This window comes from Asterias rubens, chromosome 20 (genome assembly GCF_902459465.1).
Source record: "Asterias rubens chromosome 20, eAstRub1.3, whole genome shotgun sequence".
NCBI lineage: Eukaryota > Metazoa > Echinodermata > Asteroidea > Forcipulatida > Asteriidae > Asterias > Asterias rubens.
The window spans coordinates 6871034-6884653 of NC_047081.1; positions in this window are offsets into that span (position 1 = coordinate 6871034).

Below are 13620 nucleotides of genomic sequence, written 5' to 3' on the forward strand. Positions count from 1 at the left end.
TTGTCGAATTTTGCTTGAAAAAATCTACAAGGCTATAAGCCTTGTGAACTTGTCGAATTTTGCTCGATAAAAAAACTTGTCGAATTTTGCTTGAAAAAATCTACAAGGCTATAGTGTCGAATTTTGCTCAATAAAAATCTTGTCGAATTTTGCTCGAAAAAAATCTGCAAAGCTTATAGCCTTGTGAACTTGTCGAATTTTGCTCAATAAAAATCTTGTCGAATTTTGCTTGAAAAAATCTACAAGGCTATAAGCCTTGTGAACTTGTCGAATTTTGCTCGATAAAAATCTTGTCGAATTTTGCTTGAAAAAATCTACAAGGCTATAGCCTTGTGAACTTGTCGAATTTTGCTTGAAAAAATCTTGTCGAATTTTCCTTGAAAAAATCTACAAGGCTATAGTGTCGAATTTTGCTCAATAAAAATCTTGTCGAATTTTGCTTGAAAAAATCTACAAGGCTATAGCCTTGTGAACTTGTCGAATTTTGCTCAATAAAAATCTTGTCGAGTTTTGCTTGAAAAAATCTTGTGAACTTGTAGAATTTTGCTCAATAAAAATCTTGTCGAATTTTGCTGGAAAAAATCTACAAGGCCTTGTGAACTTGTCGAATTTTGCTTGAAAAAATCTACAAGGCTGTGAACTTGTCGAATTTTGCTCGAAAAATGTACAATGTGCAGAGAGAAAGTCCTACTAATCTGTTTCGTATATCATGTATTCTCAAGATACATTTGCTCGATTTTTAAATTCAAATTGCCTTTACAAAACACTGTTTTCATACTTCATAAAAGTATAAACAAAAACCTATATTCCGTTTATAGTGTTTACAATTGTTTGCTTAAATTGTCAGTAACTATGAAAAAATTCATGTAGAAGCATATGTGGCACCGTAGCTACACGAACTATGTGTTGGATTTGGATCTACGTGACCCGGGTTCAATTCCCGCATACGTCTCTTTTCTTTTTGCTTGGACGCAGTGATTGAATGATATAAGTAGTATAAAAATCATCTCCAATCACCAGCGGGCACTGTGGCGACATGGTGTACTGGATAGTTCAATTGCGTGCTATCCAGAGCTGGGACACCGGTTCGAATCCCGCCCGTACCAAGAGGGACATGACTTTTACTGCTTGCACCAGTAGTGGATTGGGGTCCGTCATGTCTATCCCCAAATTAGGTGTGGATGAAGATATTCCGTGTGGGAGAGTAAAGGAGGGACCGGGACTGGCAAGTCCCTTAAGGGTTTCTAATGGGTGATCACCACGCTGGTTTCGATCAGACTTTGAGTCCCCTGAACGCCTGGTCGTCACTCTGACTAACTCTTTGCAACAATTTGCTTTAATTTTATACCTCTTTTTATACCCTGCGATGGGGGTCATTCCAGTCCAGCATTAATTGATATAAGATTTGAAACCCCTGTGATTTTGTTTTTAGTTTTTTGACTCAAGTTGGATAAAAACTGCTGCGAATTTTTAATTTGTTGGCTCAAATCGGCATGCTCATACATACCCTTGTGTTTTTTTATTTTGTTTTTTTATTCTTAAGCTCGAATTTGTTTCTAGAAAAGCTGGACTTACCCCTTGTTTTGTGTTCTTTGGTTCAAAATTTGTTAAATCACAAGGGGTAAGTCCAGCATTTTGTTCCAAATTGCACTCCAAAATGAAATAATCAGAAGGGGTAAGTCCAGTATTCTTTATCCAATTTGAGCTCCAAAATGAAAAAATTCACAAATATATCAATAAATACTTGAATTACCCCCTCGCAGGCTATAAGCCTTGTTAACTTTTCAAATTTTGACGAAAAAGTCCCAAGGCCTTGTGAACTTTTCAAATTTTGCCGAAAAAGTTACAAGGCGCCATGTGACCTTTTCAAATTTTGACAAAAAAGTTACAAAGAAGCCTTGTGAACTTGTCGAATTTTGCTCGAATAAAACTACAAGGCTGTATATAGCCTTGTGAACTTGTCAAATTTTGCTCAATAAAAATCTTGTCGAATTTTGCTTGAAAAAATCTACACTAAAAAGATTCATGCAAAGGTACCGAAAAAATCTACAATCTACAAATCTACAAGACCTTGTGAACTTGTCGAATTTTGCTCGAAAAAAATCTACAAAGCTTATAGCCTTGTGAACTTGTCGAATTTTGCTCAATAAAAATCCTGTCGAATTTTGCTTGAAAAAATCTACAAAGCTATAAGCCTTGTGAACTTGTCGAATTTTGTCTGAAAAAATGTACAAGGCTATAAGCCTTGGGAACTTGTCGAATTTTGCTCGATAAAAATCTTGTCGAATTTTGCTTGAAAAAATCTACAAGGCTATAAGCCTTGGGAACTTGTCGAATTTTGCTTGAAAAAATCTTGTCGAATTTTCCTTGAAAAAATCTACAAGGCTATAGTGTCGAATTTTGCTCAATAAAAATCTTGTCGAATTTTGCTTGAAAAAATCTACAAGGCTTATAGCCTTGTGAACTTGTCGAATTTTGCTCAATAAAAGTCTTGTCGAATTTTGCTTGAAAAAATCTACAAGGCTATAAGCCTTGTGAACTTGTCGAATTTTGCTCGATAAAAATCTTGTCGAATTTTGCTTGAAAAAATCTACAAGGCTATATAGCCTTGTGAACTTGTCGAATTTTGCTCGATAAAAATCTTGTCGAATTTTGCTTGAAAAAATCTACAAGGCTATAGCCTTGTGAACTTGTCGAATTTTGCTTGAAAAAATCTACAAGGCTATAAGCCTTGTGAACTTGTCGAATTTTGCTCAATAACAATCTTGTCGAATTTTGCTTGAGAAAATCTACAAGGCTATAAGCCTTGTGAACTTGTCGAATTTTGCTCGATAAAAATCTTGTCGAATTTTGCTTGAAAAAATCTTGTCGAATTTTCCTTGAAAAAATGTACATGGAACTTGGCGAATTTTGCTCAATAAAAATCCTGTCGAATTTTGCTTGAAAAAATCTACAAAGCTATAAGCCTTGTGAACTTGTCGAATTTTGTCTGAAAAAATCTACAAGGCTATAAGCCTTGTGAACTTGTCGAATTTTGCTCGATAAAAATCTTGTCGAATTTTGCTTGAAAAAATCTACAAGGCTATAAGCCTTGGGAACTTGTCGAATTTTGCTTGAAAAAATCTTGTCGAATTTTCCTTGAAAAAATCTACAAGGCTATAGTGTCGAATTTTGCTCAATAAAAATCTTGTCGAATTTTGCTTGAAAAAATCTACAAGGCTTATAGCCTTGTGAACTTGTCGAATTTTGCTCAATAAAAGTCTTGTCGAATTTTGCTTGAAAAAATCTACAAGGCTATAAGCCTTGTGAACTTGTCGAATTTTGCTCGATAAAAATCTTGTCGAATTTTGCTTGAAAAAATTTACAAGGCTATATAGCCTTGTGAACTTGTCGAATTTTGCTCGATAAAAATCTTGTCGAATTTTGCTTGAAAAAATTTACAAGGCTATATAGCCTTGTGAACTTGTCGAATTTTGCTCGATAAAAATCTTGTCGAATTTTGCTTGAAAAAATCTACAAGGCTATATAGCCTTGTGAACTTGTCGAATTTTGCTTGAAAAAATCTACAAGGCTATAAGCCTTGTGAACTTGTCGAATTTTGCTCAATAACAATCTTGTCGAATTTTGCTTGAGAAAATCTACAAGGCTATAAGCCTTGTGAACTTGTCGAATTTTGCTCGATAAAAATCTTGTCGAATTTTGCTTGAAAAAATCTTGTCGAATTTTCCTTGAAAAAATGTACATGGAACTTGTCGAAATTTGCTCGATAAAAATCTACAAGGCTATATATATAGCCTTGTGAACTTGTCGAATTTTGTTCGAAAAAATCTACAAGGCTATATAGCCTTGTGAACTTGTCGAATTTTGCTCGAAAAAATGTACATGGAACTTGTCGAATTTTGCTCAATAAAAATCTTGTCGAATTTTGCTTGAAAAAATCTACAATGCTATTAGCCTTGTGAACTTGTCGAATTTTGTTCGAAAAAATCTACAACTTGTTGAATTGTGCTCGAAAAAATGTACGTGGAACTTGTCGAATTTTGCTCGATAAAAATCTACAAGGCTATATATATAGCCTTGTGAACTTGTCTAATTTTGCTTTAGAACTTGAGGTCTCGAAATCAACCATCTAAACGCACACAACTTCGTGTGTTAATGGTGTTTTCTTCTTTCATTATTATCTCGCAACTTTGGTGACCGATTGAGCTCAAATTTTCACAGGTTTGTTATTTTATGCATATGTTGAGATATACCAACTGTAAAGGCTAGTCTTTGACAATTACCAATAGTGTCCACTGCCTTTAAGCAGGGTACCTGTTTGCTCAACTGGTTAGGTCACAGAGCTGACCCAGGTTTCTTAAACCTAACCCCTAACCCTTACCCAAACCCTAAACCCTAATTCTAGTTCAACCCTAACCCTTTAACCCTAACTCAAATCCTAACTCCAACTGAACCCTAATCCCAAATTCCAATCCGTTTGCTCAACTGGGTAGGTCACAGAGCCCTTGAGTAGCTGACCCAGGTTCCCTAACCCTTAACCTAACCAAATTGCTGAAGAGCAGAGAGAAAGTCCTACTAATCTGTTTCGTATATCATTCGTTTTCTCAAGATATATTTGCTCGATTTTTAAATTCAAATTGCCTTTACAAAACACTGTTTTCATACTTCATAAAAGTATAAACAAAAACCCTATATTCCGTTTATAGTGTTTACAATTGTTTGCTTAAATTGTCATTAACTATTAAAAAAATCATGTAGAAGCATATGTGGCACCGTAGCTACACGAACTATGTGTTGGAATGGGATCTACGTGACCCGGGTTCAATTCCCGCATACGTCTCTTTTCTTTTTGCTTGGACGCAGTGAGTGAATGATATAAGTAGTATAAAAATCATCTCCAATCACCAGCGGGCACTGTGGCGACATGGTGTACTGGATAGTTCAATTGCGTGCTATCCAGAGCTGGGACACCGGTTCGAATCCCGCCCGTACCAAGAGGGACATGACTTTTACTGCTTGCACCAGTAGTGGATTGGGGTCCGTCATGTCTATCCCCAAATTAGGTGTGGATGAAGATATTCCGTGTGGGAGAGTAAAGGAGGGACCGGGACTGGCAAGTCCCTTAAGGGTTCTAATGGGTGATCACCACGCTGGTTTTGATCAGACTTTGAGTCCCCTGAACGCCTGGTCGTCACTCTGACTAACTCTTTGCAAAAATTTGCTTTAATTTTATACCTCTTTTTATACCCTGCGATGGGGGTCATTCCAGTCCAGCATTAATTGATATAAGATTTAAAACTCCTGTGATTTTGTTTTTATTTTTTTGACTCAAGTTGGATAAAAACTGCTGCGAATTTTTAATTTGTTGGCTCAAATTGGCATGCTCATACATACCCTTGTGTTTTTTTATTTTATTTTTTTATTCTTAAGCTCGAATTTGTTTCTAGAAAAGCTGGACTTACCCCTTGTTTTGTGTTCTTTGGTTCAAAATTTGTTAAATCACAAGGGGTAAGTCCAGCATTTTGGTCCAAATTGCACTCCAAAATGAAATAATCAGAAGGGGTAAGTCCAGTATTTTTTATCCAATTTGAGCTCCAAAATGAAAAAAATCACAAATATATCAATAAATGCTTGAATTACCCCCTCGCAGGCTATAAGCCTTGTTAACTTTTCAAATTTTGACGAAAAAGTCCCAAGGTCTTGTGAACTTTTCAAATTTTGCTGAAAAAAGTACAAGGCGCCATGTGACCTTTTCAAATTTTGACAAAAAAAGTTACAAGGCAGCCTTATAACTTAACAAATTTTGCCGAAAAAGTCACAAGCCTTGTGATGTGAACTTTTCAAATTTTGCCGAAAAAGTCACAAGGCTATATAGCCTTGTGAACTTTTCAAATTTTGCCGAAAAAGTTACAAGGCGCCATGTGACCTTTTCAAATTTTGACAAAAAAGTTACAAGGAAGCCTTGTGAACTTGTCGAATTTTGCTCGAAAAAATCTACAAGGCTATAAGCCTTGTGAACTTGTCAAATTTTGCTCAATAAAAATCTTGTCGAATTTTGCTTGAAAAAATCTACACTAAAAAGATTCATGCAAAGGTACCGAAAAAATCTACAATCTACAAATCTACAAGACCTTGTGAACTTGTCGAATTTTGCTCGAAAATAATCTACAAAGCTTATAGCCTTGTGAACTTGTCGAATTTTGCTCAATAAAAATCTTGTCGAATTTTGCTTCAAAATGTACATGGAACTTGTCGAATTTTGCTCGATAAAAATCTACAAGGCTATATATATAGCCTTGTGAACTTGTCGAATTTTGCTTGAAAAAATCTACAAGGCTATATAGCCTTGTGAACTTGTCGAATTTTGCTCAATAAAAATCTTGTCGAATTTTGCTTGAAAAAATCTACAAGGCTATGAAGCCTTGTGAACTTGTCGAATTTTGCTCGATAAAAATCTTGTCGAATTTTGCTTGAAAAAATCTACAAGGCTTATAGCCTTGTGAACTTGTCGAATTTTGCTCAATAAAAATCTTGTCGAATTTTGCTCGAAAAAAATCTACAAGGCTATATAGCCTTGTGAACTCGTCGAATTTTGCTCAATAAAAATCTTGTCGAATTTTGCTTGAAAAAATCTACAAGGCTATATATAGCCTTGTGAACTTGGCGAATTTTGCTCGATAAAAATCTTGTCGAATTTTGCTTGAAAAAATCTACAAGGCTATAAGCTTTGTGAACTTGTCGAATTTTGCTTGAAAAAATCTACAAGGCTATACAGCCTTGTGAACTTGTCGAATTTTGCTCGATAAAAATCTTGTCAAATTTTGCTTGAAAAAATATACAAGGCTATAGCCTTGTGAACTTGTCGAATTTTGCTTGAAAAAATCTACAAGGCTATAAGCCTTGTGAACTTGTCGAATTTTGCTCAATAAAAATCTTGTCGAATTTTGCTTGAAAAAATCTACAAGGCTATACAGCCTTGTGAACTTGTCGAATTTTGCTTGAAAAAATCTTGTCGAATTTTGCTTGAAAAAATCTACAAGGCTACAGTGTATGAGGTTCGTTACGCTATCGTCTCCCTTACGGGAGACGATAGTCCGTAGCGGAACAAACCTCATAGTTCTAAGAGTAGATGAGAGAGTGGTAATGTGGAACCTACATGCCTCAACCATGCACTACCACCTTAGTCATAATTCACCTTTAATAAAAGGTGAATGTAATATGGCAACTAAAATCCTCCACCATGCACAACCACTACACAGCCCAACTCCATAGCGCTGCTTAACGGCCGATTTTGTGCTTGCAGTACGATTTCCATTTCATAGCGCCGCATAACCATAAGCACACGAAAAGGCATGATAGCCTTCCAGTGCTTAACTACAATACAGGACAATACAAGTCCCGGTGAGCATGCAAGATAGCCGCTTTATTTTCTTGCTTATGTGAAATATGCTTACACCTTAGCACCTTAGCACAAAAGATTTGCTTCCTGTTAAAGGGTAAATGTACTTTTTGCAGGACAAAAACAAAAATGTCCACAGATTTACACTAAACTTACACAGTTTGAAGATAATGATAGTAGAAAGCTTCCCTGAAAATATTACGTGCTGAGGTGCTGTAGTTTTGGGGAAATGAGTAAAACAATGTCATGAAGAAAAAAAATTGGTCTCATGAGACCAAAATTATTTTAAGCATTTACAAACGTATTTTCATGACATTGTTTTACTCATTTCTCAAAAACTACAGCAGCTCAGTAAGTAATATTTGAAGGGAAGCTTTCCACTATCATTATCTTCAAACCCTGTAAGTTTAATGTAAATCTATGGAAATGTTGTACTAAAGTACCCAAACCCTTTAAGCAGTGCTTTGCAATTTGGCCAATTTCCTTAAACATGTAAGTTACTATAGGCCTCTGTTAAAACATGTCATCATCGGGATTGTTGTCTTTTGAAGTCTTTTCTCATTTTGAAATATAATCTTATGTAGACTTCCCTCCCTTTCAATTCAAGCCCTGCACTGTATAGTCCTTAAGAAAGATGTAAGAATGGTAACATGGCAACAACATTCCTCCACCTTCTCAAGAAACCATCCTCATATTGATGTTCTTGCGTGATGGATGGTCCGTCCATCCAACGCCCGAATCCACAGAAACAATCCCGACTCAAGATTTATTGACATCAATCCCTCTTCTCCATGGTAAGCCTTTGCCCATCACGCCCCCTGGCACTACCCACAATCCTTTGGGTAGCATTGCACCTGGTACCCTGAGGAATTCTCATCACCGGTAAACAAGAGAGATGGTTTTGTGTGTCATATAGCCGTAAGGGGAACATCGAAAACTGATGAAAAGCGCGTTTGATTCCATTCAACAGGTCTGTGTCTAACTCTGCATTACTTACAGGTGTGCTTGGGCAAGTCTATCACTCAAAAATTGCATTCAATCTTATTTGCTTTTCTTTAAACCAAATGGAAAAAATGTTTGCAGGGGTGCAAGGGGTATTTGCTTGAAATGAACTGAAATGAAATGAATTTTGATATTTCCCAAGTAGAATGAAGTTCCCCCTTGGGCGAGGGACAGACTTAATATAGAGTTAGGATTATTAACGATGGGTTTAGGTTTTTTAAGACTAGGTTTAGGATTATTTAGGTTAAGTTTAGGGTTATTGGGGTTATGCTTGGGTAAGGTTAGAATTTATACGGTTATGTTTTAGTAGGAATAAGGTTATAGGCTTAGGGTTGAGATCAATTAGTGCAAGGGTAAGTTAGGGTTGTGGTAAGGCTCAACTATGAAGACCTGGTCTCAAATGACACAGAAAACAAAACCACTGAAACAACAGATGGGTGCCAAATCGCTCCCCTCCCCAATACCTCAGTACTCCTTTTGTAAACAATTCCCCCCCCCCCACAATAGTGTGGGACGAGTCTATGATTGATACTTACCCAAATAGCCACTACTTATGCATATTTCATAGCCGACAGGCTAATTCGCTAGAAAAATTGACAACCAGAGGGCGCCCTCTCGCGCCCACCCAGCATGCTACGCAGTAGCTCCGCCAAATACGTCCTTCTTTTTCTCATCTTACAGGTAACCCTGAACACGAGCCGTTAGTGGGGAAGGAGGGCGGGAAGGCTATTTGGGTAAGTATCAATCATAGACTCGTCCCACACTATTGTGTGGGGGGGGGGGGGAGTCTATTTCATTCACTTACCCAAATAGCCACTACTTATGCATAGAATAGCACCGTAACATGGAGGTTGGGTAGGCGAGGCGCCTTTATGAAAAATCAGACTATAGTCGGCAAGTACCCAAGACTTAAAACTACAAACTGATAGGAAGTCCTTATAAAAATCTGGGGAAATTTTTGGGGCTCACCTCAAGCTCTGTCCTGGCGGTGCCTGGACGGCTCGCTTGCTTGGGTCTCCCTTCTGGGTTGAGATGCTGACAGCACTGCTCTCCCAAAAGCCCCTTCGTTCTGGAGCACATTACGCAGATAGCAGGTGGTGAAGGTTGATGGGCCCTTCCAGCAAGCTGCTTGTGAGATCTCTGCAAAGGAGATCCCCCTGAAAAACGCCCAGGATGTTGACACGGCACGGACGTCGTGTGCACGTATGGGTCCCTGACTGCCTATGTCCTTATCTGACAGCCAGTCGGGGTTAGCTGACCTTATTGCTGATACAATCCATTGTTTGATTGTATCTTTGGAGGCTGGACCATGCGGGGGAGTAGTCGAGATAAAAAGTTGGTCGCAGGTCCCTCTAAGTGTTTTGGTACGTTCCAGATACCATTTGAGGGAGCGTATGGGGCACCAGAGCCTGTCTGATCGGACAGATGATATAGAGGCAATTTCAGGAATGAAGATATCAGGCGGGGTAAAAACTGCCGTCTGGTTCTTAGTAAGGAATGAAGCCTTGGGTACAAGGCGAACCCCTCCCGGTTCCCACCGGATGTGTCCCGGTTGGATCGTAAGTGCCTGGATTTCACATCCCCTCCTAGCTGAAGCTGCAGCTATGAGGAAGGCCAGCTTGATTGAAAGTTGTAACAGTGAAGACCGGTGTGGCGGCTCATAGGGGACCGCTGCTAAGTTCTCTAGCACCCGCCCCAAGTCCCAGGATGGGACCAGCCTCTGTCTCGGGGGCCTTTCGTCCGGAATGCGAAGATTGGGCCGGAGAAAAATTTAATTCTGGGCCACTCGCTTTTGTTCACCTGCCTGGGCTAACAGTCCAGAGGATTGTTGAGGCGTAGAGGACCCTGAGGAAATCTTCGCCTGAGGACTGAATGAAGTTGCAGTCGTTGGCTTCGAGTGTGATGTACTTTTCATGGGTTTACCCTTGGTACTACTCGAGCCCTTAGCTGTGCTCTTTACCATTGTAAATAGTCACGCGCGGAGCGCCGTGATATGTTGTGGTAAATCGCGCACACAAAACAAAACAAAGAGTGCTTTTTCATTCAAAAAGAGTGCTTTTTCACTTTTTTACTGTACTTTTTCAAAATGTCCATAGATTTACATTAAACTTACAGGGTTTGAAGAAATGATAGTGGAAAGCTTCCCTTAAAATCTTACTTACTGAGGTGCTGTAGTTTTTGAGAAATGAGTAAAACAATTTCATGAAACTACGCTTGTAAATGATTACAATAATTTTCGTCTCATGAGACGAAAATTATCTTCATGACATTGTTTTACTCATTTCCCCAAAACTACAGTACCTCAGCACGTAGTATTTTCAGGGAAGCTTTCTACTGTCATTATCTTCAAACTGTGTAAGTTTAGTGTAAATCTGTGGACATTGTGTTTTTTGTCCTACATAAAGTTACATACACCCTTTAAGAGAGTACCTCCAAATAAACTGTGAAGCGGGTAACCCTGTTTCAGCCCCAGGAGTAGGTGGCACCTTGAAGTGGCTTTCCAGCCTTGTGAAAATTGCATGTTTTTGATTACAAATTAAAACCTCAAAAGAAATCACTTTAGAAATTATTACATTCACTCAAAATAGACAAATAAAATGTTCGTACACTCTTCCTTTATTTTTTTATGACTTGTAGGACAACAAACGTCAATTAGCCAAACAGTGAAGCATTTTGAAAACTTGAGTTAGTTTATACTGACAGTCGACAACACCAAATATAATACGCATTTTGTTTATGTGTGCAAAACCTTAGAAGTGCAGTCAAAAAGGAAAGTGAGATCAAACAAAACAAAATTAACTTAATTAAAAAAGAAATTAAAATTTGCAGTCACAAGAACATTCAATTTGCATAAAATTAATTTTGGTATAGCTTATCCAGCTTAAAAATAGCCCTTTACGAATAGCCATATTGTTTTTTGCCCAATACAAACAAATGTTACTAAACTAAGGCCGTATCCGAATTTGCAGCTACAGCTATGGCTGTTGCTAAGTGTGTTGCTAAGGATGTCCTATACTTCAACGGATGATTATGTGGAAATCTAGCCATAGCCATAGCCGTAGCGTAGCCGCTACTTCGGACACGGCCCTCAGGCAGAAAGGAAAATTAGTCTGGTGCTTTTAAAATATCAATGAACTGTCACTGTATCTACTTGTTTTGCAGACAAGAAGCAAGACAAATTGTTGATGGTTGGAGCCTGATAAAGGTGTACATGTATATGTTCAGTAAATGATTCAAATGCAACATGGTCAACGGATGACATTTATCAACTTTAGCTTAAAGACACTGGACACTATTGGTTATTACTGAAACGAATTGTTAGCATCAAAAGCTTAATCGGTAACAATCAATGAGAGCTGTTGATAGTATTGCAAAACATTGTGCGAAACCTTTGGTAATTGTCAAAAACCAGTTGTTGTATCCCAATATATGCATTAAATAAAAAATCTGTGGAAATTTTCCTTCAATAGGAGACTTTCCAACGCTAGGCGGCAGCAGACATACCGGGTAAATTTCCATTGTTTACGTAGTTCTGAACATGCGCATAGTTCTGAGAACAATGGATTTACCCGGTAAGTCTGCTGCCCTCTATCGTCCCAGAAAGTCTCCCATTGGTCATGAAAGTCGCAAGATGGAAGAAACAACACCCTTGTGTCATAATTTCATGTGCTTTACAGGTGCCTAATAAAAGTCTTCATGCCGTAGGTTTTACCAGTATTTAAGTGAAAAGTTATTTCTTTTTCAAAAACTACTTACTTTCAGAGGGAGCTGTTTCTCATCATGTTTTATACTATCAACAGCTCTTCATTGCTTTTCACCAAGAAAGGTTTTATGCTAACAATTCTTTTGAGTAATAACCAATAGTTTCCAGTGCCCCTAACCATAGAACGTACTTTCAGACATAAGTAGCAACTTTAAAATTTTTAAGAAATATGTACACAGCTAATTAGTGCAACTCGTCAAGTAAATACAAATGTCGAATCTACAATTAAATTACATTTAGTTTTACATTTAATTACAGCTATACCTATTACATCTATGGATTTAGCATTCTGTTTTCATCACAACACATAATTATTTAACAATTCTTTTGCATTTATTTACAAAGTGCGAACATGATGCTACAACAGTGTTTAACATTCCTTGTTACTGAAGACTGTTACTTGTTTCACAAAATTCTTTTTAAAGACGCTCTTTCACAACTTAATTTTAAAAAGGTGAGTTTTTTTTAAAACATGGAAAGCCTTTGAAGCAAGCAGATTTTTCCCCACAACACATCATTTCCAAGCTTACATGGCCCAATTTCATAAAGCTCTTTAGCAGAACATACTGCTTGACAAATTATCTTTGCTAAGCAAAATTTTAGTGGGGCACCAGCCACAACAATGTAAACTTTAAGTCATTTTGGCTGGTAACCGACTTCTGCTAAGCGATACTTTTCTGTGCTCACCAAGTTTTTGTGCTCACATGCTTTGTGAAGATGGGGCCCTGGTAATATTTGACTTATACAAATTCAAGTGACAGAAATCCAGTTTTCTTGACACTTAAATTGAGATGGACAATTAAAATGGATAAATCCTGAAAAAGACCCCCCAAAAGACCACAGCAAGACACGTTATTCCTCTAGAAATTTTACAAAGTTTTTCAAGTTTCTTACAATTTTTTTTACACAGTACAAAGAGTACTAAATAGTCAATATCACCAATATTTAACAATAAACTACACTACTAATAATGTTACAACGTTACATTCCAGTCCTTGTTATTGTTTTTCATATTTAAAATATCTACAAACCCTATTGACATATTTTTCAAGTGAGGACAAATAATGATAAATTAATCTTTGTGTCATTTTGTTTTTGAAATTTACAATTGAACGCTGTCTCATAAGAAATAATGTCTTTGAACAGCAACTTTTAATTACAATTAAATCTATAAATGGGGTCAACTCCTACTCTACAAGAAGGAAAAACGACTTTGGTAGAAAGCTAAACCTTTTCTTTACTCGTTCCCAAATTGTTACGAGAACATGTTTGAAATAAGACATTATAGATGTAGATTTACACATTAGAAATGCACGTTAAGTATGCAAATAAGTATGCAAAGGTTGTGTTAAACATGTATTTGTCTCAGGCAAATTAAAGCTACTTCAGTAGCTGCCGTAGCTTTAATTTGAGATCTACGCATTCATTCTTAATAGTGTGAATGCCAGAAAGTGCA